At 41.6% G+C, this 23,702-nt stretch overlaps 1 protein-coding gene and 1 pseudogene across 1 annotated transcript in view; one reads left to right on the top strand and one right to left on the bottom strand.

Moving 5' to 3' along the window:
• Positions 1-23,702, bottom strand: part of KCNK2 (potassium two pore domain channel subfamily K member 2) — a 162,364-nt gene that overhangs the window by 108,238 nt on the left and 30,424 nt on the right. The gene's annotated exons all lie outside the window — the stretch shown is intronic.
• Positions 3,926-4,685, top strand: LOC118637605 (annotated as a pseudogene).

Here is a 23,702-nt window from a genome sequence, read left to right as displayed (position 1 = left end):
GTTGCTTGCCAGATGGGAGGGGGCTGGAGGGATGGATAAAAAAGATGAAGGAATTAAGAAGTACAAATTGGTTGTTAGACTGATGAACCTCAAAGGGAAGGGAGGAGGGAGGGCAGGAAGAGATAAACCGAAGAACTTCTATGCATATATGCATAACCAATGGACACCGACAATAGTGTGGGGAAGGCAGGAGGGGGTAGGACTGGGGAGGAGGGGGTCAATGGGGAAAAAAAGGGGGAACATCTGTAATACATTCAACAATAAAGATAAGTTTCAAAATAAAAGATTTATCCATGTTGAGTTTGCAGAGGTTCTTCAAAGTGATCCATATTTCCTGGTCAAATTTAGAATAAAACTCTTTATCATCTAAAATCTAATACTTGCCCTTAAGTAATAAAATGAAAGAAGAGAAAGTTTTTTCCATGCCTTTCTGCCCATCAGGCTACCTCGGCCAGCCCTGTCCAGACTACTGTAACCGGGCAAAAATCCTGAGTCAAGAGCCAGGGTTTAGAAGCGACAGACAAGGAGTGATCTGTGCACACCTGCCCAAAGGCCCAGGCTGAGAACCATCCAGTAGTCCCCAAATTCACACCCAGTTCAGAGCATCTGGCAAGGAAAGAAGATGGGAATTTCTCCTTTGGAATTTCAAGAGAGACATCTTTCCTTCTCAACTTTTCCTCCAAAGACAGATAAGGTATTAACAGCCAGACCACCTCAGGACATGCGAGCCGTCCACTTTTTCCCATCAAATGAGGATGCATGGTCTCAGTGAAAACAAAGTAGTGACTTAGAAGAAGACATCTGCTAGTTAATTACATGCAAACTGTCCTAAAAGCATTTGCCTAGAAAATGTCCCTTTCCTCATTTGGCTCCTGGGTACCTAATTTCTCGCTTAATGTGAAACTAAAACATTGTCGTAATTTACCTCTAGTCGGTAGCCAGATGACTATTGCTATAAAAAGAACATTGGTTCCGAGGTCCTAAATGTTCCAATAAGTGTATTTCATGTACCTTAATGTATGAACTTAATGCATTAGTCAATTTCTTGCTTTATATCTTTTCTTTTTTTTTTCTGAAAATCTGACGCAGGGTAAGTTCCAATAAAATGTGTTTTAGAAATATTTAAAGAAGATGTCAGTTTCTCTGCAACTTCTGGTTCACGGGAATGTGGAGCTGAGGACACCCAGGTCCAAAATTTATGCTTTGGAAACAGGTAAAGTAGACGACAGGCCGTGGCTTTATAGGAGGGATTTATCTCATGGCTTCAACAAATGAGGAGGATCTTTAACACTCTTCTTCCATTTTCAAAGTTCTGTTTATACAGATTTTTGAAAATGCTTGCCTAAAGTACGTAGGTACATTTCTATAGGTAAGAAAGCAAAGCCTTGATCATATAATGTCTAATTCCCCAATTTAAAACTACTTTGAATAAGTGCTGTATTGCAATGTCTGTAAATCTACAGCCCCTATCATCTTCAATTTTCAAAGTTTCCCCAAATCAAATGATAACCCGATCTGTTTGATTAAACACAGCTAATATTTAAACGCTGTACTGCACAAACACAATAAACAAAGAGGGTATATCCGGGGAGAGCCACAGCAGGAAGAGGAAGTGAGACCTACTCTAGTGGAAGCTGCAAAGGAATTTAAATATAAGTAATACAATTACCAGAGACGGACTTCAGCCCGGACACTTGAATGTTAAACAGCCCTGCCCTCAATGAAGCTGAAGCTTGGCCTTGATGTTTAAGGAGAACAAAGAGCAGCCTCTGTTTCCCGGCCTCCTGGAAGAATGGCGTCGGTAGAAGTTTGGTCCTCCTCTTCCCTGACCCAGTCTCAGGCTGTACCTGCAGCAGGCCCTGGCTTTCTGAGGAAACTGCGTCCCCATGCGGAGCAGCTGGGTGTCCGAGCCATGCGCTCCCTAGAAGGCACTGAGCAAGTCCACGTGTGTTGGAATCACCCAGGGAAGCAAACACTGTTCTAGACATTGCATCCTGCAGCCCCATCACCAAGGTGATGTAGCCAAACATCCCATGTCTAGGACTTGGCCAGTGTCTGAATTTTCTGAACTATGTGAAATCCAGTTTTTTATGTTCTTTGGTTGGATCCATATTACACACACACACACACACACACACACACACACACACACTTGAGGCAATTATCCATAGCACAAAAGCTTTTAAAATGCAAAGTTGACATACTTTTGACTTATTTATCAAAATATTTCATCTATTTCAGATAAAGTTGGAATTTTAGCTTGGATGATTCATGTAGAACCTCATTCACTGCACATGTGAAGTTAATAGCTGACTCAGTTTACCAAAAAAAATGCTAATGGTCCAGCCAGTGTGGCTCAGTGGTTGAGCATTGACCCATGCACCAAGAGGTCACTGGTTCGATTCCCACTCAGGACACATGACCAGGTTGTGGGCCTGATCCCCAGTGGCCGGCATGCAGGAGGCAGCCAGTCGATGTTCTCTCTCATCCATGTTTCTCTCTCTCTCTCCCTCTCACTTCCTCTCTCTCTAAAAATCAATAAAGGAAAAAAAAAAATTTTTTTATTGCTAATAACCTGATAGATAACAATGATGTTTTTTCTCACTCATGTCACTCCCCACAGCGTGTTACTTTTCATGTGTTAGAACTCTACTCAAAGAGATTCATCCATAAGACCTTTCTAGAAACCGTCTATGGGCCTCTGGCCACCTTTAAGCTCTCACCTTTACAGAGCTCATCAGCTGCTAATTTGGGTTTTCCTGTGAAAATACTGTCAAGGGAGAAATTTTCTCATGGCTCTGTTCCTCTGTGCTCTTTCTCCATGTCCATTTGGCGTCCTGTCCCTGGGTTCCTATGCATCGCGGGACTCTCGGTGATGATACTCCACCGGGGAAATGAAGGCCAGTGTGCCGTGCGTTGTGTGCTTCCTCCATCCTCCTCCCAGTCGACAGGGACCTGGTCTGCATGCCGCTCTTTCAGTGGGTCCTGAATAAGACGTGACTAGCTTACATGCTGTGTTAATTCGTGATGGGTTCTTCTTTCAGGCAACGGAGGTACATTAAAAGAAAACTTTTCGCACAGTGTTGTAAACTTTCAACCTTTCTGGCAGGCTGATAAAGTGACTTAATAATCTGCAAGGATGGTTTTAGAGCATATGGTGACTGTTATAGCTTACAGGAATCGTCCAAATTATTGTTCACGAAGAAAAGTCTTACTGATCCCAACAAATTGAAGGGAACACAGCTCAAATAAAAGAAGAGTCTGTCTATTTTTAAGAAAGTTTAAAGGAATAGTCCCTTCTCTTACTTGGCTCCTAGAATGCTGACAGCAGGCTGAGGTCACTTCCCCGGGGCGAGGAAAAGAGGGTCCTCTACCGAGAAGCTGACAGCCCAGGGAGAAGTCTGTGGCTCACTGTCCAGCTGACCCCTACTGGGGAACTGCCACTCAGAGACTCACCGCTCCCAAGGGCTCCCCGACACACACACACACATTGCTGTTAGTTCTCATATAAATGGACCACCAGGGATTATCAAACAGAAGAGGGGATCTTTTAACACAAAAAATATTGGAACAATAGAAAACCAAAAATCTCAGACAAACAGAGACAACCCAGAGACCAAAAAAATTTTTCAGAGTTACCATAGCTATTATTCTGAGAGCTAAGAGAAGTAACCAGGTGAGGTAATCGATATGTTAATTAGCCTGATGGTGGCAATTATTTCATAATACATACATATATAAAACCATCATGTCGTATACTCAAATACATAGCATTTTTGTTTGTCATTTACACTTCAACGAAGCTGGGGAAAAAAGAGAAAGAAACCAATCTTTTTTAAGAGAAAATTCAATAACATAAATTAATAGTCAAAAAAAGAGAAGGTGGTCTTGGTCCTTGGGCCTGGGTTGATGGAGCACAGCAGTCATGGCCAGCCACATCATGCTCTCCAGCAGCACCAAGGTGCCCATTGTGGGGCGGGGCACCTGGAATCATCCTCTGGGCAAAGTGACAGAGCTGTAAAGGTGGAGATCGTCCTTGGGTGCCGCCACATTGACTGCCCATGTGTACCAGAACCAGAGTGAGGTGGGGGTGGCTATGCAGGAGAAGCTCAAGGAGCAGGTGATGAAATGTGAGGACCTCTTCATCGTCAGAAAGCATGAGAAAAACCTGGTGCAAAGAGCCTGCCAGAAGATGGTCAGCGACCTAAAGTTGAACTACCTACACCTCTACCACATTCACTGGCTGATTAGTTTCAAGCCTGGGAAGGAATTTTCCCATTGGATGGGAAAGGCAACATGATTCCCTCTGGTGCTGGTTTTTTGGATATCCGCGAAGTCATGGAAGAGCTGGTGGATGAAGGGCTGGTGAAAGCTACTGGAATCTCCAACTACAACCATCTCCAAATCGAGAAGATCTTAAACTAACTTGGCCTTAAATATAAGCCAGTGGCTAACCAAACCTGTACCTCACTAAGGAGAAGTTAATCCAGTATTGCCACTCCAAAGGCATTGTGGTGACTCCCTATAGTCCCCCTGGCTCTCCCAACAGGCCCTGGGCCAAGCCTGAAGACCCTTCTCTACCGGAGCATCCCAGGATCAAAGTCACAGCTGACAAGTACAATAAAACCACAGCCTAGGTTCTGATCCAGTTGCCAATGCAGAGGAATTTGGTCATGTTCCTATAGGTGGTGTAGTATGACCATGTTCCTCTGCAGTAGGGCAACCACCTGCAGAGGAACCAGCGAGGATGTGCCAGCCTGGCATTGAGCCTGAAGAGCAGTTTCAGTAGATTAACGATCTCTTCCAGTTCTCTTTGCCCTTTTGTCCAGCTCCCGAGGGAAAGTACAACCTACTACCCTTTTCTGTCTAGGTTGAATCTACGAAGTGAAAAATAGTGCCACTAGCAATTGGAATTTGGCTGCTTAGGACTGTGATTCTTTCAGCCAGATTACTCCTTGCCTCAAATAAAAAGTACTTTTGTGAGCTTGAAAAAAAAGGGGGGGGGGGATTTCCACAAAATAAGAACAGGAAGTTATAAAAGAAGACATTCAAAACACAAAAAGAAATTCTTATAAATCAAATTCTGATACCAAAAATAAAAAGTTTCAGAGAAGTTTAAGAAGGTACATTTGAGAATATTCTCCAGAAAGGGATAACAACATATACAAAGAATAGAAAATAAGAAAGAAAATATAAGATAGAGAATTATTTCAGGAGTTCTAGTATGAAAATAATGCTAATTCCAGAAAAAAGAGAGAGAGAGAGAGAGAGAGAGAGAGAGAGAGAATACACAAAATTTTAACAGAAATAATTTACATGAAATAATATAAGAAAAATTTCCAGAACTGAGATCCAAAATTCACCAAACTGAAACAACTCACAGAGTGTACAGCTCAATACATGAAAAAGCTAGAAACTGCCAGAACAATGGAGATGAAAAGAAGACCCATAAAATTTCAAGAGGTAAAAAAAAAAGGTCACATACAACAAATCAGGGTTCAGAATAATATTGACCTTATAACTATTAATACCAGAAATTGAAGATAATGTAGCAATAACTTCAAATTTCTGACTGAAAATGATGTCCAAATGAGAATTCTATACCTAGCTAAACTAATCATATGCCAATATAGAATAATTTTTTCAGACATACAAATTCTCAAAATATTTACCTAATAGGCTGAGATGACACACACAACATTTAAAAGCCAGCACGGCAGGACATTTCCCATTAGGGCAGAAAACTGACACCAGAATGCATGCCCATCATTAATGTGTGGACATAAAGTAGATTCTGCCCGGTTTCCATGAACTCTTTCTCAGCAGCTATGGGATAATATGCTTCAACAAAGCTAAGAAATAGAAGAAGGAATTGGAAGACATGGGGAACAAGATATAGAAGAGAGGTAAAAACAATTCATAAAATGGTGGTAAGCCCCAGGACTTCAGATAACAGACAGGGTTCAAGAGCAAAGGCTGTGATTCAGAGCCAATGTAAGAAAGGCTGAAGAAATGTCTGCAAATAAAAAATGAACCTGGCAGATTCCCTCATGGGTGATGCACTGAGGAAAGGTTTATACTTCTTTCAGAGGAACAACATAGTAATAGACACGTGGGAAGCTAAGCAAATAAAAAATAAGCAATTGTTAATCTCAGAGAAAAGAGAAGGTGCAGTAGAAAGGGAATATAGTCACATTTCCTCATATGGGTCACAATGAACAATATTTTAAATCATAATAATGAAAACACTGACTATTGACTTAACTAATAACCGTGGTATAACATCCTTGTACCTGTTCTCTACCTAACCCAATACATGCATTTAGTCAACAAATTCTAACTCACAAATGGTTTTTTTTAAATCGCCATTTCTTTTTCATTCCACTGCTTAGGCTGTCAAGTCTTAACTGGCGGCAGGAGACTCCAACTGAGGGATCAGCCCAGGGTCCTGCTGGGGTCAAATCCAGGAGCAGAATCTTGAACACTGTTAGGTGTGGGTGACTGACAGCTCATTGAGCCAAAACAAAATCAAAATGAAGCTGGGGAGAGTAATCAGGACAAAGAAGAGAAATTACTCAAAGAGTTATGTTACTAAAGACAGTAGTGCCAGCAAAGAGGCGGTGTGGCAAATTGGTCAAAACAGACCCTGAATCAGGTTTCTGTCGCTTGTCTGCTTTGTGATCACTCTGTCCTTTTCTTTCTCTCCCTCTAAAATGGAGACAAAAGTAGTCCTTTTCCTGTGGGGAAGTTATACGAATGACATAATTGGTGACATGTAAAGGGTTCAGAGTTGAGTCTGGCCATTGGTAAGAGCTCAATAAAGAATTATTATTATCATCACAGCGACTCTCTGGAGAGGGAGGAGAAGTAGCTTTTGAACGCGCATGGCATGTTGAATAGGAAATCCAGAAAGCCAGCATGCACGGACTTGTGGATGGGGAACGGTTAAGCAAGATACACATGCTACCTCATCCGTGGTCACCTGGATTGCTGCAGTAGTTGGTGCCCTTGCCTCCGCCATACCACTTTTTAATCTTTTCTCCCTGCTGTGGTTGGAATACCATCGCCCTGGAAACCCTCCAGTGGCTTCTCTGAGCCTTCAGGATAAAACTCAAGCTACTGGCGAGAACTAAAGGTTCTTCCGTTGCATGCTTCTTCAGTTGCAGGTTCCATCTTGCTGCCACGTCGTGACCCTCATCCCTGGCCCCACTACTCCAGACAGGCCAAGGTCTCCAGGGCTTCGATTCATTTGCAAAAGATCTTCTCGCTCCTTGACCCAAATCCATCTGGTGAACTCCCAGTCTTCTCTCAGAGCTCCTTCCAAGATGCAGCACGACCTTGTCTGTCTGTCCTGCGCTGGCAGGGAACTTGCTGGACTCCTCCTCCTTCTAGCACCATGTCCGTCCTTTTGTTTGTTGGGAGGTTTTTGATTATTGATACGATCTCCCTACTAGTAGTTAATCTGTTTAGGTTTTCTATTTCTTCACGGTCTCGGTAGGTTGTATGTTTCTAGGAGTTGATTTATTTCTTCTAGTTTGTCCAACGTGTTGGTGTACCTTTTAGAATTCTTATCTGACTGTATTACGTACATTGTTTTTCTGGGGTGTTCATTCTCTTTTGAAATCAGGGTCTATGTCTTTCATTTCTTTTACTTCTCATATCCCAGAATCTCTGACCAGTGCCCAACACATATTGAACGTTGTAATAAATGTTTAAAGAGTGAATAAATGTATTTAGCATCAGCAACATTTGCTTTAAAAGGCCAAAAGATTTCAAAATAGGCCTTTGGTTTAAACAAGCCTTCTGCGATCTTATTTGCACAATGGCCTAACCAACGATCATCTACCAGTGCTGATTGTGGGACAGCCTACGCCACGTCCCTTTATCACGGATACCGGTTTAAAGATTTTATTATGTATTTCTGGCATTAGGCTCTTACAGAGTCTGTTTGTCCTACCTACCTCCTTAGAAGTGTCCTTTTTGAAGCTTAATACCATATTCATTTCCCCAGTGTGTTCTACCTACATGTAAATGTTGGATGACTGTGGTATTATTCACACTGTTCAACAATTTTGGCTCATGAGCTGATCACGTCTTATGTTTATATCTCAAGGTATTTAAACTGATCAGAAGCGGTACTGAAAATAAAAAGGTGATAGCTATTCAAACCACTACCAGTTCTCTTTGTTTATTGCCCAAAACTCATCTTTTCCCTTTAGATTAAAGTTCCACACTCTTATCTGTGTCTTTGGTTTCCAGCATAATGTTTTGATTCCCTGAGAGCAATTTCTGACCTTCCGAACAGGCTTAGACAATTAACTCTGCAGAGACCTGTGCGGTATTTAATGAAAACCAGGCACTGGCTAGAGCAGAAAGACAGGATTTGCCATTAAAATCATATTATCTTGAAGATTGTTAGCACTTATTATTATACTGTAAATTTAGTTCAAACTGTCTTATACTTTATAATTTTTAGAGTTAAAAATTAGTGTTTAATTAAATCTTCTAAAACTTCAAGAATTATTTTCTTTAAAAAATAAAACAAATACTAATAGTCCCTTCCTTATCTCATCTATCCCTAATTTCCTAAATAATCTGTTCCCAAGGAGACAGCCTGAGCCAGTGTCTCAGGTTTAACCTCAATAGTTAAAACTAATTTATAAGGACAACCTATTATTATTATTATTATCATTGAAAAAAAGTACTTCTGGGATATTTTTAAAGAAATTCATGTCTCTTTTAAATCCATTCAGTTATCCAAACTAAAATATTTTACAGAAGGCCTCAAAAGTTAGTACTTTGGCCCTGGCCGGTTTGGCTCAGCGGTTAGAGCGTCGGCCTGCGGTACAGAGAGACCCGGGTTCGGTTCCCGCTAAGGGCATGTACCTCGGTTGCAGTTTGTCCCCAGCCCTGGTTGGTCATGCGGGTGGCAGCCACTTGATGTGTCCCTTCACATCGATGTTTCTCTCTCTCTCTCTTCCTCTCTCTCCCTCCCGCTATATCTGAATAAAAAATGGAAAAATGTCCTCGGGTGAGGATTAAAAATAAAAAAATAAATAAATAAATAAAAAAGTTAGTACTTTGAGAATTGATAACTTTTTTTTTTAATCCTCACCTGAGGATATTTTTCCATTTATTTTCAGATAGAGTGGTGGGGGGCAGGAGAAGGGAGAGAAGGAAACGTCAAGGTGAGAGAGACACATCAACTGGTTGCCTCCCACATGACCCCAACCAGGGCCAGGGACGAACTGCAACTAAGTTATACGCCCTTGACCAGAATCGAACCCGCGACTCTTTGGTCCACAGGCAGACACTCTACTGCTGAGCAAAACTGGCCAGGGCATGAATTGATTACTTTTTAATTCACAAGACCGTTTGCATACTTCACAGACTATCATAATTGTCTCAAGCTGCATGAATAATTTTTTGAATCATAAAAATCCCACACTAAAAAGAAAAAACTCATTCTTTGGAGATTTGTTAAAGCTTTTTTTTTTTAATCTTCACCCAAGGATATTTTTCCATTTATCTTCAAATAGAGTGGGAAGGGGAGGGGGAGAGAGAGAAAGAGAGAAACATTGATGTGAGAAAGACACATCAATTGGTTGCCTCCTGCACGACCCCTACCAGGGCTGGGGACCAACCAAAACCGAAGTACGTGCCCTTGACCAGGATTGAACCCGCGACTCTTTGGTCCGCAAGCCAACACTCTAACCACTGAACCAAACCGGCTAGGGCTAAAACTTTTATACATAAAAACATGTGATGTTATATTTCCAAATATAAATATATAACTTTTAACAAGAACATTGAAACTTAATTTGAAAAATAAACTATGTAAGTGCTGGAGAGATCACATTTATAACTAATTTAAAATATTAAAGTCTGTCCAATCTCATTTCTTTTATGTGGAAGCTTCAAGCAGATGCTTCAAAACACTGTGGGAATAAGCAAAGCCTTCTTGTTTGAAGGTGATAATAGATGGTAACAGATGAATCCATAACACGAAACTCTCAATCTCATGTAAGCTAGTTAACAAGTTATCACATCTTGACTGATGGGGTATGATGCACAGTTTTATGTATAAACACAATGTGTCTAACAGAAAAAAAACAGTTTAATAAGTTTATAGTCCATCATTAGATCTATGGTCAAATAAATCATAAGACATACATATTGTTGAACGTTACATGCACCTTAAAAATGTTTTTGAAGATATTTTAATGGCATGGGAAAATGTTCTCAATGTGATTAGATAAATATTTAAAGTGCTTAGAAATGAAGCACAGTACATAACATGATACACAAATTAGCTACTATAACATCAACTTAAAAGAACAAAGTTTTAAAAAGAATATACAACCCTGGACGGTGTGGCTCAGTTGCTTGGGCATCACCATTATCCTGTACACTGAAGGGTTGCCGATTCAATTTATGGGTCACGGAACATGCCTGGGTTGCAGACTTGATCCCCGGTGGGGGTGGTGCAGGAGGCAGCTGATCGATGTTTCTCTCTCCCCCTCTCCCTTCCTCTCTCCTAAAAAAAATCAATAAAAAATTTTTAAAACAATATACAACATGCTAACAATTTTGTATTAGATCTATTTCTGTTCATGTATGGTTGTACGTAATTCAACTTTTTCTAATGTATATATGTCTTCTGTAATCATCAAACCTATCTAGAAATTAAAATATATGTATATTGTCTTCCAATTGTATAATAATAAATTCTTAAACTAAATATTTAACTTAAATGGCTAAATGTCTTCCTACATGTATTCCTTCATGCTTTTATACCCACACCAACAGTGATCAACTTAAGACATTAGATACTGTGCTGATACTTAGTCTCCTACTTTCTGGAGAAGGTCATCTGCATTCCGTGAGCACCTCAGGCATCGGATTGAGGAACGTGTTTCAGTTCGACACTGTCAATGGGAAAAGTAACTCACACTACGCCCAGATCAGTAGGGAAAACATAGGTTCAGAATTTTGTACAGACAGCTGTGGTTCGAGAGAACTAGAACCACTCTGATCTTCCTCGAATCCCTTGCCTGCTACGTAGCATGAGAAAAAGAAAGAGAGAAATAAAGAAAGGGAGAGAAGGAGGAAGAGAAAGAAGGAGAAAAGGAGAGAGAGAAGAAAGACAGGAAGTAAAAAAGAAATAAAGTTCAAGTAAGTTTAAAAATCCATCTGAGCCAGTAAGGTCTACATCAGGCTGGTCTCTTCCAGAACATTCTGTTGGTATCAACTCTTAACACCCCCACCTCCACCCCACCTCCTCCCCTGCATGGGCACACACACACACACACACACACACACACACACACAGCCCTAGGGTCTTTTCCTCTCGGTTCAGTTGGGGTCAGGCCCTGCCTGCTCACTCAGCCTCACCTCGGCTCTTGCCGGCTGGCACCAGAGACCTCCTGAGCCTTGCCAAGTCTGCAGCCCGGGCAGGCCTGCTGGCTGCCTCGGAACCCCGGCCACAGGAAAGCGGAAGCCAGGCTGCGATCTCAACACCCTCGGGGAGTCCGGACTGCAGGATCCCAAGGCCTGCTGAGTGCGTTGGTTTGTCCTGTGGACTGTGTGGGAGGCCCTAGCCCACCTCCCTGTGGGGGGATCTCATCAGGAATGGGGACCAGAGCCAGAGAACTCTGTTGTGGGTGTTCCGTGGGCTTCTGTAGAGCACCCCTCTGTGGCCCTGGGGTTCAGACCAAAACAGGGAGTAAAGGATGCATTTCTGACTTTCCACCTCCCGTATCCTCCTTCTCTCTTACTTCTTCTCTGGGACTAGAGTAGAAGCACTTTTCTTTGAGGTCCCCCGTTTGTCTGTCACAGTCGCCTGTACATGAGATTCTGTGATCTGGTGTGCCAGGTTTGGCATTGAAACGGTTAGATATTTAGAGAAATCGTTCCCTTTCTGTAGTTTCTGCCTTTTAACGCCACTGACTGGCAGCAAGTCTCTGTTTTAAAAGTTGTGATATATGAGCCGAAATTCCATGTATCTCTTTATGTGTATATATAAATTTTTCTAAATAGTGTTTTGTTATTTCTTATCACTACTGACCGCATATTTTACTCATTATGAACTTATCAAATTAGGAGAGTCTTTCTGAATTAATGATTTGAATGAAATGTTGGTTACCTGTAAAGGATTTTTAAATTTTTTTCTTTATTGATTTGAGAGACAGAGGGGAATGGAGAGAGAGAGAGAGAGAGAGAGAGAGAGAGAGAGAGAGAGATTTGTTGATCAACTTATTTATGCATTCATTGGTTGATTCTTATATGTGCCCTGACCGGGGCTCAAACCTGCAACCTTGGAATATCAGGACGATGTTCTAACCGACGGAGCTACCTGGCCAAGGCCTACCTGTGAAGAATTTTAAATACTGGCAAAGATTCTGTATTCAGAGGCTGAATCCTCCGCTTGACAGATTACTTACTGAGTTTCTATTATCCGCCGGGCCCAATCTTTTTTTTTTTAATCCTCACCCGAGGATATTTTTCCATTTTTTGTTCAGATAGAGTGGGAGGGAGAGAGAGGAAGGGAGAGAGAGAGAAACATCGATGTGAAGGGACACATCGAGTGGCTGCCACCCGCACGACCAACCAGGGCCAGGGACAAACTGCAACCAAAGTACGTGCCCTTAGCGGGAACCGAACCCGGGTCTCTTCGGACCGCAGGCCGACGCTCTAACCGCTGAGCCAAACTGGCCAGGGCCGCCGGGCCCACTCTTGGCTCAGGGAAAAGACCTGTGGACGAGACAGGCAAGGCCTCCGCCCTCCTAGAGCTGGAATTCAGCGCACAAGGAGGCGTGCACGCGTGTCTGTCCATCCACACCCACACACACCAGAAAGACCAAGGCAGGAACGTGCTGTGTGGAGAAATAAAATAGGGCGCTGTGGTCCTGGGGACCGGATCCTCTGAGGCCGCTCAGAGGGACTTGAAGCTAGACTCTGAATGACAAGAAGGGGTCTGGCATATGAAGATAAGAAAGAAAAGAAACAGCCATTCAAATGGCCCTACAGGGGGAAAAAAACAAAACTTGGCAACTTCAAGAAACAGGGAGGAAAACATCTCCAGTGCGCTGGGGGCAGATGGCAAGGGGAAGGGAGGATGGGACCGGAGAGGCCCGGGGGTGATCACCCTCGTCAGCAAGGAGCCGGGTCGGACTGTGCTCCTGCAAGGGGAAGCCACTGGCCTGTCCGATTGGCAGAACGATTTTGTCTTTGGAGAAAGATGGAAGGAGGCAAAGCGGAAGCAAAGGTTTTTATAGAAATTTCAGTGATCACCCTGGGTGGCGGGCCGGTGAGACCGTAGGACAAAGGAAGTGGATTGTAGTGTGTGTTTTGGAAGTAAAATGAACAGGACTTAATGACGGCTGAGGGAAAGAAAAACAAACAGTGATTTCTTTGTTTTTGGCATTTTCTGGAAAGATGCAGTAGAGGTAGAGCGAGCACACGTGCATTCCACATCGGCAGAACTCACGGCCCTGGGGTCCGGGGTCACTCCGGCTTCAGCTCCTGGTACTGAAAGCACACGCGCAAGATGCATTTCTGTCCCTCCTAGGAGGGGGAGAGAGCACATGTCACAAACGTGAGGAGTGAGCACACCTGCTAGCCCGTGACTAGGTCAATGGAAAGTTTCTCTGGGGCGGGGACGGGGGAAGACAAAGAGATGGTATTCCTTGAAGAGGGGCTGCGGGCAGTTTCAATTAGGTCCACCTGGCAAGTAAAAAAAAAACAATCAATCTTGTTCATGTTCCCTTTTTCTCCTTTAAAAAAAATTTTTTTTTCTTTTTCTTTATTGATTTTTAGAGAAAGAGGAAGAGAGGGGGAGAGAGAGACAGAAACATCGATGAGAGAGAACATCGACTGGCACCTCCTGCATGCCCCCCACTGGGGGTCGGGCCCACAACCTGGGCCTGTGTCCTGACTGGGAATCCAACCGGCGACTTCTCGGTGCAGGGATTGACACTCAACCCCCAAGCCACACCGGCCAGGCCCTTTTTTCCCTTTTCATTCCTTATATTCTACTTTCCCATTCCTCAGGTTTCTTCTTCATTTCTCTCTCTCTTTTTTTACTTTTTAAACTTGTTAATTTGGCCCCTTATCAACATTATCACATCGTAATCATCATTATTAAGCCAGCACACCTGTATGGTCTGAATTACCTCTTGCAACCTCCCTGGGGGAGATATGATTAGCCCCTTGAAAGATCCCCTTGGGCTGGGAGAGACGAAGCAGCTTGCCCGAGGTCACCAGGCTGGAAAGTGGGGGAGCCAGGTGTAAACAGGTTTGTGTGACCCTGAAGTCTGTGTCCTCAGCCTGTTCTCTGGTGCTCTCGGCTCCGTTCTCTTCCTCCATGCTCACTGCTCTGCTCTCCTCCCCTCCCCCCTTCTTTCCCTCCTCCCTCTCCTCCCTCTCTCTCCCTCTCTCTCCTTCCTCTTGTCATCCCTGACTGCCTCCTGGCCTCTCTGTCTGCCCTTCTCTGTCTCTTCTTCCTTCTACTTTAGTCAGACTGACTTGCCTGGTCCTTCTCCCCTATCATGCTATTACTAATCTGAAATTTGATATTATTACAAAAAGAAAATGCAAGTCATAGGCTATTAAAGCTGAAAAAAACTTCAGTGGGAGAGTCAAGACTTAAAAGCAGGTCCTTGTAGCTTCTACTCCACCAAATCCTAACAGGTAAATACAAACCGAGGCAGGAACCATCTTTTTCCATTGTCACCTGTGCGGGTCCTGGCTTGGCTCAGCTAGAGCAGTGCCTTTGTGGGGACTGCTCTCTCTGCCCCAACCGCCAGGCCAGTCACTCTGCACCTGTGGAAACTTGGTCACACACCCCACCAGGGTTGTAAGTGTTTGAAAGATCATTGTTCACCTCCCCACATTACCCTCCATGTAGAATTCTAAGTGAAAATAACACTGAGCCAAAGAGTAAGAACGAGCATGTTTTACAAATCATGATCATCTATTATCCTTCAGTGCTTCAATATGCAAAGCTCAACTACATTCTAAAAAATGTTTGAACGTCTGCTTTGCTCTCGCTGCAGCACAGGCTTCATCTGGCCATTGGGTCATTCAACCGCATACTAGAGACAGCTGGAGAATGGCCCAGGGCATGCTAGGAAATGAGCAGCAGTGTATAAATCTAAAGAAGGTGATATATCACTCACTCTGAGCTAGACAAGTGAAAAGTGCCATTTACATGTAGTTTTTACAACAAACATTTTAGCTAAATACTAATATTATTCTTAGTCTACCCATGAGTCTCAGGGACAGTAGAAAAGGTTTCAGGAGTTGGATCTGGTTCTGTTGCCTCGACAGCCTGACTGAGCTTTTAAGGGCACATCCTGCCTTACAGACATGGTGTGAGCACTTCTTGTTCACAAAGGTTTATACATGAAAACATTTAGGCAACTGTGGCGTTATTGTCTTAGCTCATTTCTCTTTTTCTAAACAAACTTTCAGAAAGTCATTATGCCAGAACGGCATCTTCAGTCAGCACTTTTCATACATACAAGGAATAAATATAGTTGCTAGGAGACAAGCTATTCTAGATCTCCTCGTGCTCTTGGTGTTCCATGGTTTTTAGTCTGCAGGTAACATGACACAGTTTCGGAAATGAAATATGGTGTGAGTTCACCTTGAGGTGGCCTTAGGCTTTACATGTATGCTTTAGGATTTGCCACCCATAAGCCATTGTATATAAGAGAAATTTCCAGTAATTTGCTAAGCTGCCAAACAGGAATCTTTCAAGGGTGGTGTAGTCTATGACCACTGAATTTGTAGCCATTGCTCGGGTAGACCAGAAGGTCAATGGCAGGTGATAAGAGTTCCTGCTATAGGCCCAATGAACATTCGTACCAGATATAGAAATCCAACCCGAAGGAGAAGGGTTTAAAGGACGATGCTCCACCAACTGAGCCACACCGGCCAGGGCAAGGTGAGGATTTCTAAACACAGAAAGTAATTGGGAAACATAAAACACTTGTCTGAAGTTGGTATAAAGACAACCAGACACTGATAAATCTTAAGTCTTGCTGTGCTACTTTCCTTATGAGTCATGGTAATATACTTTAAGAAATGAGGAGCCATAGACACTTCTTCACATAACATGAACTAATTATTCATGGCCACACTTTCAGAATTCTGATGTATTTTAAATTTAATGATAAATTATGATAGTCATGTAATACACTTAAATAAGCAGTTCATTCAATTCAATTACATTGGAATTTTAATCCTATGTTTATTATTCAAATGAGTGATCTAGCACTTGAATTGTGTGATCAACATTCAAATTAGTGATTTAAAGATATGGTTTCTTGAACATTCACAGTATTTGGTAAAGACAAGTAAAAACAAATCTCGTGGAAAGAACATGCCAGGAAAAATGAAAAATTGTTTAAAATACATATGCACTGAGAACAGTCTTTCTGAGCAAGACATGATTGATGTGTGTGGGAAAAAAAAGACTGAAAAGTCTTCCTCTCTCATAATTTGAAAAATGTCCTCAGTCAGGTAATCGTTTCCTTGTCTCCACACATTTTTGTGGTTTGCATTATCACTCTGCATATCACTTTCTATTTATAGAAAGACACACTGGGGACCTTGACACAGAACGTGCAGACTTTTGCTCCCGCACAATAGCCCACAGTTGCTGCTTTGCTGTCCCTGGCTAATCTCAGCACACTGGCGGGTGTGCAATGCAGCCCACAGGAGAATCAACAATTTCAAAGGTGCACTCGGTACCGGCTGGGGAAGCTAAGTTACACTGAACAGAATACAGCACCTTTTATACTCATGTGATGAAGCATGTGTTCCTGGTGGAGGGATGGTGACGAAAACAAAGCAGCCTTTGAGACCTCTCAGAAACTTTTCAAATTGGCCTGGGGGGTTTGGCAGTCAGAGCTAACATTTAAAAGGTGCTGGCTTGTTTATACATCCCCTTTGACGGTGTCCTAACTGACTATCCAATTCCTCTCCACCAAGGAATGTGATGTTGAGCACTTGGAATTAAGGGAAATCTCAGCAACCATAGATTCCCTTCATCAGGGAATTAAAATTAAGAGAAAATAGCAAAGCTCCAAAAAACATAGTTTCAGCTAAAAAATGACAGGCTTTATGGTACCCATGCTATCATTCTTTTAAGGGTGAGGGCCATTTTGATTTACGGAGAAGAGACACCTTTGAAAAGTAACAATAAAAAAATAAGTGACAATACATGAAACCAAAGCCCAGCAGTCCACAAATACCTATCAAATGTTTTCTTTCTGTGGTTGTGAGCTAGAAACACAAACCAGAAGAGAGGAAGTATGCGTTTAGTTTTTCATTTGCCATTTCCTAGAATTTCCAGTACAATTATGCTTTGAGTTCAAGCAGGAAACGTCACCTTTTTTTCAGGTGAATTTTCTATTTTAAAAAACATACATTTAATATCTTCCACAAGCTGTTACACTTTGCCTTGTCCGTCTTCTCCCTTTCCCACCTGTTTGTTCTTTTTCTCTCTCTCTTTTTCAAAATTAATTAATTATTGTTACAAATGTTTCTCCTTTATCCCCCCTAGACACCCTCCTCTCGATCCTGCCCCCCCCCCCAGCATTGTTGTCTATGTCCATTGTTCATTTTTATTCATTTTTTTCATTATTCACTCATATTCATTGCTCGTTCAACAAATTTCCCGGTGTAGACCTCATGTCCTCATACATAGCAGGACATTACATACTTGTCAGCTGACTAATTGATTTCTGGTACCTTCCTACAAATCACCCAGAATTCCTAGGAAAGATGTTATTGTCACTATCATCCAAGAAGAATTTCCAGGAGACAGGTAGCACCCTTGTGCCTGGCAGGAGCTTAGCTGTCCATGCCTCTCCATGGATTTGTCCGTCTTGCCTCCACTGTACAGGTGGGAGCCTCAAGCTCATCATTCAATGGTCGAACCCAGAAATCCAAACACCAAAAGCCCTTCAAGTGAAACCATGAGAAACTCGCATTCCTCTGGGTTTGGGAGAAACAAGAAACCTATTGCTTCTCTCCTGAATCTACCCAGACAACAGAACTACCATTTCCAGAGAAGAAAGAATCTAGCACATGGCAGAAACCCAGAGAAACACCTACATTCATCATCTACAGCACGCTGCTTAAGGGTACATAATGGTCGTGATGCACAACTGCATGATCAGAATACAGCGCCTTTTATACTCATGCAATGGAGCATGTGTTCATGTGTTCGTGGTGGAGGGATGCTGTCAAAAACCAAGCAGCCTTTGGGACCTCTCAAAAGATCTTCAGGTGGCCCTGGGGCTGTTCCTTCTCCCATCACAAAATTAATGGCTAATAAACCCATTCATTGATGATGTCCCAAACCTAGGAATTATCAGTGATTCTTTTCCCACAACATCTAATCCAGGGTTTCTCAGCCTTGGCTCCACTGGCCTTTGGGGCTGGATAATTCAGTCTGTGGGGGGCTGTGCTCTTCAATGTAGGATATTTAGCCACATCCCCGGCCTCCACATACTGGTGGCACATCCCAGTCATGACAACCAAAAATGTCCCCAGACATTTTCAAATATTCCCTGGCGGTGGAAACAGTCCCAGTTGAGAACAAATGACTCTGACAGCAAGTCCTGAAAGCTGAAATTCCAAAATCTATCCTGAATCTACACATCTCTTCCAAGACCGCCATCCATCTGCCCCAAACCAACCACGCTCCTAGACCACTGCAATAGCCCATTTCTACGTCCCCTTCATTCCATGTTCTGCTGTGTAATCAGCACGATTTTTTCAAAACCTCAATCAGGTGATCTCACTTCTCTTCTTCAAACCTTCCATGGGCTTCTCACTGTCCTGGGAACTGCTCACCAGAGACCCTGCAGCAACTGCTCACCAGCCTTCCCCGATTCCCGGGGCTCTGGTTTCACCGGCTTGTATACCATTTTCCACATGCCAGGTTTTCCCACCTCGGGATGCGTGTACACACTCTCTTTGGAATGCTGACTGCTTTGTAGTATTCAAGGTTTGTTCAGACATCATTTCTCAACAAGTTCTTCCCCACAGTCCTATGTAAAGAACTCCTCTCTCCCCCAAATACGATATGCCATCACAGCAGCATCAATTTGTATTGTAGCTAGATCTATTGTCTCTATTTGAACTTACATCGCTTTTCAGTTTTGACTTGTTTTACCTACTAGAATGTCAGCTGCATAACATGAGGTCCCCTGACCATCATATTTACAGCTATATGATCCACGGCCCAGAGAACTCACTTGGAATATAGTCAGTACTTAATAAATATTTGTTTAATGAATACATGACTAAACATTATAAATAATAATGTGTTTTCTGCCCAGCTGGTGTGACTCAGTGGTTGAGCATTGACCCACGCACCAAGAGGTCAATGGTTTGATTCCCAGTCAGGGCACGTGCCCAGGTTGTGGGCCCGATCCCAAGTGGGGGGCATGCAGGAGGCGGCCAATCAATGTTCTCTCTCATGGATGTTTCTCTCTCTCTCCCCATCCCTTTAAAAAGCAATAAAAGGCCTGGCCGGTTTGGCTCAGCGGTTGGAGCATCGGCCTGCGGTACAGAGAGACCCGGGTTCGGTTTCCGCTAAGGGCACGTACCTCGGTTGCAGTTTGTCCCCGGCCCTGGTTGGTCGTGCGGGTGGCAGCCACTAGATGTGTCCCTTCACATCGATGTTTCTCTCTCTCTTCCTCTTTCTCCCTCCTGCTCTATCTGATCAAAAAATGGAAAAATGTCCTCGGGTGAGGATAAAAAAATAAAAAATAAAAAGCAATAAAAAACATATTTTAAAATATGTGTTTTCTGTTTGAAGGTGAGCATATTCTTTATTTAAAAATAATGAATAACTTTTAGATTATTAAATCTACTCAAAGCAATCTAAAGTTTTGAAATTTCACCCACAGTTAAAACAAAAGCCGTTTCATTTACTGCCAAGAGCCCACGTGATCTGGACCACTACTACCTTTCTGACAGGATTTCCTAACATTAGCATCTCTAAAAGAAACAGTTGTTTGTTTGTTTTTTAATCCAGTTCGAAAATGAAAAAAAAGACATGAAGAGACATTTCACGGAAGAGGATGTACAGACGGCAAATAAGCACAGGCAAGTATGATTCGCCTTGTTAGCTGTTAGGAAAATGCAAACCTAAAACACAGTCACACAGGAGATATCACTATATACCGACCAGAACAGCTAGAAGAAAACAGAGACAACATCAAATGCTGGCAAGAAAGCAGAGAAATCGGATCACTCCCGTTTTGCATATGGAAATGTGAAACAGCACAGTCACTCTAGAAAACAGTTTGGCAGTTTGTTATGAAACAAAACATGTCATTATCCTATGATTCAGCAAGTGAGTTCTTCAGCAACTGACAAATGAAAACTCATATGCACACAAAATCTGTGCCTCATGTTCACAGCAGGTGTATCCATCATAGTCACAGTGAAAACAACCCAGGTGCTCTCTTAATAGGTGAATGGTTAAATTAAGATACATCATGCCATGGAATACTACTCAGCAAAAAGGTACAAACTCTTGATACACAAAACTTGGATGCACCTCCAGGCTTGGAAGAATTCTTCCAGGTGTCCAGGTGGACACAGCTTGATCAAAGTAGATCTGTGAACCAGCCAATAGATTCGTCTCCCCGCCCCCCTTAGCTGGATGCTCAGTGGTAAGTCACAGCATCAGCAAAAAAAAGGAATATAATTTATTCTGTGTATTATTTGTCTAAAACACTAGTGACTCATTTGACTTGAATATAATTCACATCCAACATCCTGCAAACCTTGTTAAAAACCACACTCAGTGGTTAGAGCATTGGCCTGTGGTCCAGAGAGACCCGGGTTCAGTTCCCGCTAAGGGCATGTACTTTGGTTGCAGTTTGTCCCCAGCCCTGGTTGGGTCGTGCGGGTGGCAGCCACTCGATGTGTCCCTTTCACATCGATGTTTCTCTCTCTCTCTTCCTCTCTCTCCCTCCCGCTATATCTGAATAAAAAATGGAAAAATGTCCTCGGGTGAGGAAAAAAAAACCCACAAATCTAAAGGACTTTTTGTTGTATTTGTTGTTATCGCTTGTTTTGTTTCCAAGCGTGATTCTCTGCTGCACATAAGATCCGCCAGTGTTAGAAATGTAACCAGTAAACCACAGAGACCATAGCAATGTTATAGGAAACTTCCCTTTTAATCACTAAGCATGCTAAAAAACAACAACAACAAAATCCCTCATACCACTGGAGGTTCTCACGAGGGTGGCAGTGGTCAGGCTTGGAGAGGAGACACAAAAGTCTTCTCACAATATTTCTTCTTCAACCCGAGGATAAGTGCTAAGTTGATCACTTAGAGTGGCTACCAAATTCACAATTTACAGAAATAAATAAAAGCATCACCGCTTTGTGCAGCTCGTGGTGATGTCGCTATTGCAGAATAATTATGCTCAGCTCTTTATTTGCTGATTCCTGGTACGAAGAAGAAATATTGTTTTCTTAAGCCAGGGAGATGCCCTGGAAAGCCCAGCAGTATTTTGGAAGGATTGCCAAAGTTATTTAAAGTGAATAAACTGAAGTGGAAATATATCATTGAAATGTTCACTGAAATTCTGGATGTGTGATCGATATTCTTGATAAAAGTCAATGAAGAAAACTTAACGTTGTGGGGAATTCTCTGTATTTTTATCTGCAAACATTGTCTTCTTCCGAGTACATGAAACATCAGCTTATTTGTCTCCTTGATACGGATCTGACCCATGTTCACAAAATTTTTCTGTCAATAGAAATAAAGAATATAGCTATATTGAGATATTTTACTGTGTTGAGAGTATTAAAGGAAAATATGTTTCATCAGGTCTGTGACATAAAAGCTATATTTCTGCATTTTTAAAGCGAAAGGGGAAAATTTAGTGACTCCAATAATAAAAAGTAATTTTCAGAAGAGTTTGGAATATTTTCTAGAGATATTTGAAGTTTCAATGCATTAACAGAGGAAGCCAACACCAAATTTTGCTGAATAGCACTGATTAGGTATATTCAGTTGACTGTGTGTACTGAGTATGTACAAGGTCAGGGTCTTAGGAATCAAAGGGCTCTAGGTCTGAGTCTAGATTCTGTCATTTGCTAGATGTGTGATCTTGGGCAAATTATTTAATCTCTCTAAGTCTCAGTTCCTATACCTTGTGGAACTCATCTCTAAAATGGAGATAATAATCCAAACTACCATATTCTGTTGCTTTGAGAATTAAATTAGAAAAGAAATCAAAGGTCTGTAGTTTTCAAAATTAATGAAAAACGTTCAGTGCAATGGCCACATGGTAAGTGTCCAATAAGATACTGTTTTTATTAATACTGTCCAACCACCGATTACTAGAGGAATTGATGCCAATATATCTGTTTCTATTCTGAGAAAAATCTGTTTAGGAGAACATCAAGTGATATTTAATTTTTCTGTAAATTGAACTCAGGCACTTTTTTCGGTCATGATACTGAAATTTCCCATTTTGAATCTTACAAGGAATTGTATTCTTAGCCATTTTCAATCTTTTCTGGGCTCTGGCTAAAAAGTTTTGAAATGACATTTGACTTTATCGTCTTAGATAATTGCTAGAAAATCACTATAGAGATAGATTTTAGTTTCTCTTTTGTTACAAGCTTAATATTGAAATTGACCCACATTCTATCAAACTTTAATACTGCCTTGGATAAAAAATCTTGTGGACAAGCAATGTCAAGGCTCAAATTTATATCACATGGTAAAGTCAAGAAATATATCTTTTGATGTAAAATGTACTTTACCGTTGCCTTAATTTTTGTCATGTTATTTATACATTTTAAATTTTTATATAATATAAAAGAACATTGTGTTTCGTTTATATAAAGAGGTAGAAGATTTAAAAGTCTGAGAAAACTGATCTGAGCCCTTGAATATGGTACTAATTAAACAAAACTTATATCTGTTTATTCTAAGCTCAGCTTCTTCTAACAATGCTATATGTACTTATTTGCCTGTGATCCTTCAAAGTGGAAAGTACAAACATCAGAATGAGTAGTCTATATCAGAAAATGCAGTCTCCCTAAGTTCCATATTTTTATATACTAAGATCAGATTTGACCTTAGTCCAATACACTTCCCAACCATATCCACAACACCTGGAAAATATTAAACTGATATATATATACATTAATCCTTTAAGAATTTTTCTTAGATAATTCCTTTTTTTTTGTCAAGGTCCATCTCTATAAAATAGATTGCTGTTCTATTTCTCAAATCATATTTTCCAAATAAAATTCTTTAGTTAATAGAGATTTCTATTCACCCCAGGGGACAATTCTATTAGGCTCTATTTTCCTGGCTATGACCTAGAATTTATAACCTGAGTATAACTTAAGATCTAAATATTTGTTAATCACTCCTGCATTGTAATCAATTCTTGCTGTACTAGAATTTTCCATGACTACTTGAACTATTAATATGTGTAATCCATCACATAGAATGCTATAGAATTCTACTTGTTACATTTTGGAGCTGTTTTTACAATATAATGGATGACTGTGTTTTGCCAATGGTGAGTCCTTCAACAAGATAATTACTACAAATTGACTGTACTGTTATTAGCATCAAGGGACATATTCACAGAACACACATCAACAGTCGTAGAAGTCATGCATTTGTTAGCATGGCA

This window comes from Molossus molossus, unplaced genomic scaffold, assembly GCF_014108415.1.
Source record: "Molossus molossus isolate mMolMol1 unplaced genomic scaffold, mMolMol1.p scaffold_m16_p_20, whole genome shotgun sequence".
NCBI classification, from domain to species: domain Eukaryota; kingdom Metazoa; phylum Chordata; class Mammalia; order Chiroptera; family Molossidae; genus Molossus; species Molossus molossus.
This window is presented reverse-complemented; position numbering and strand designations above follow the sequence as displayed.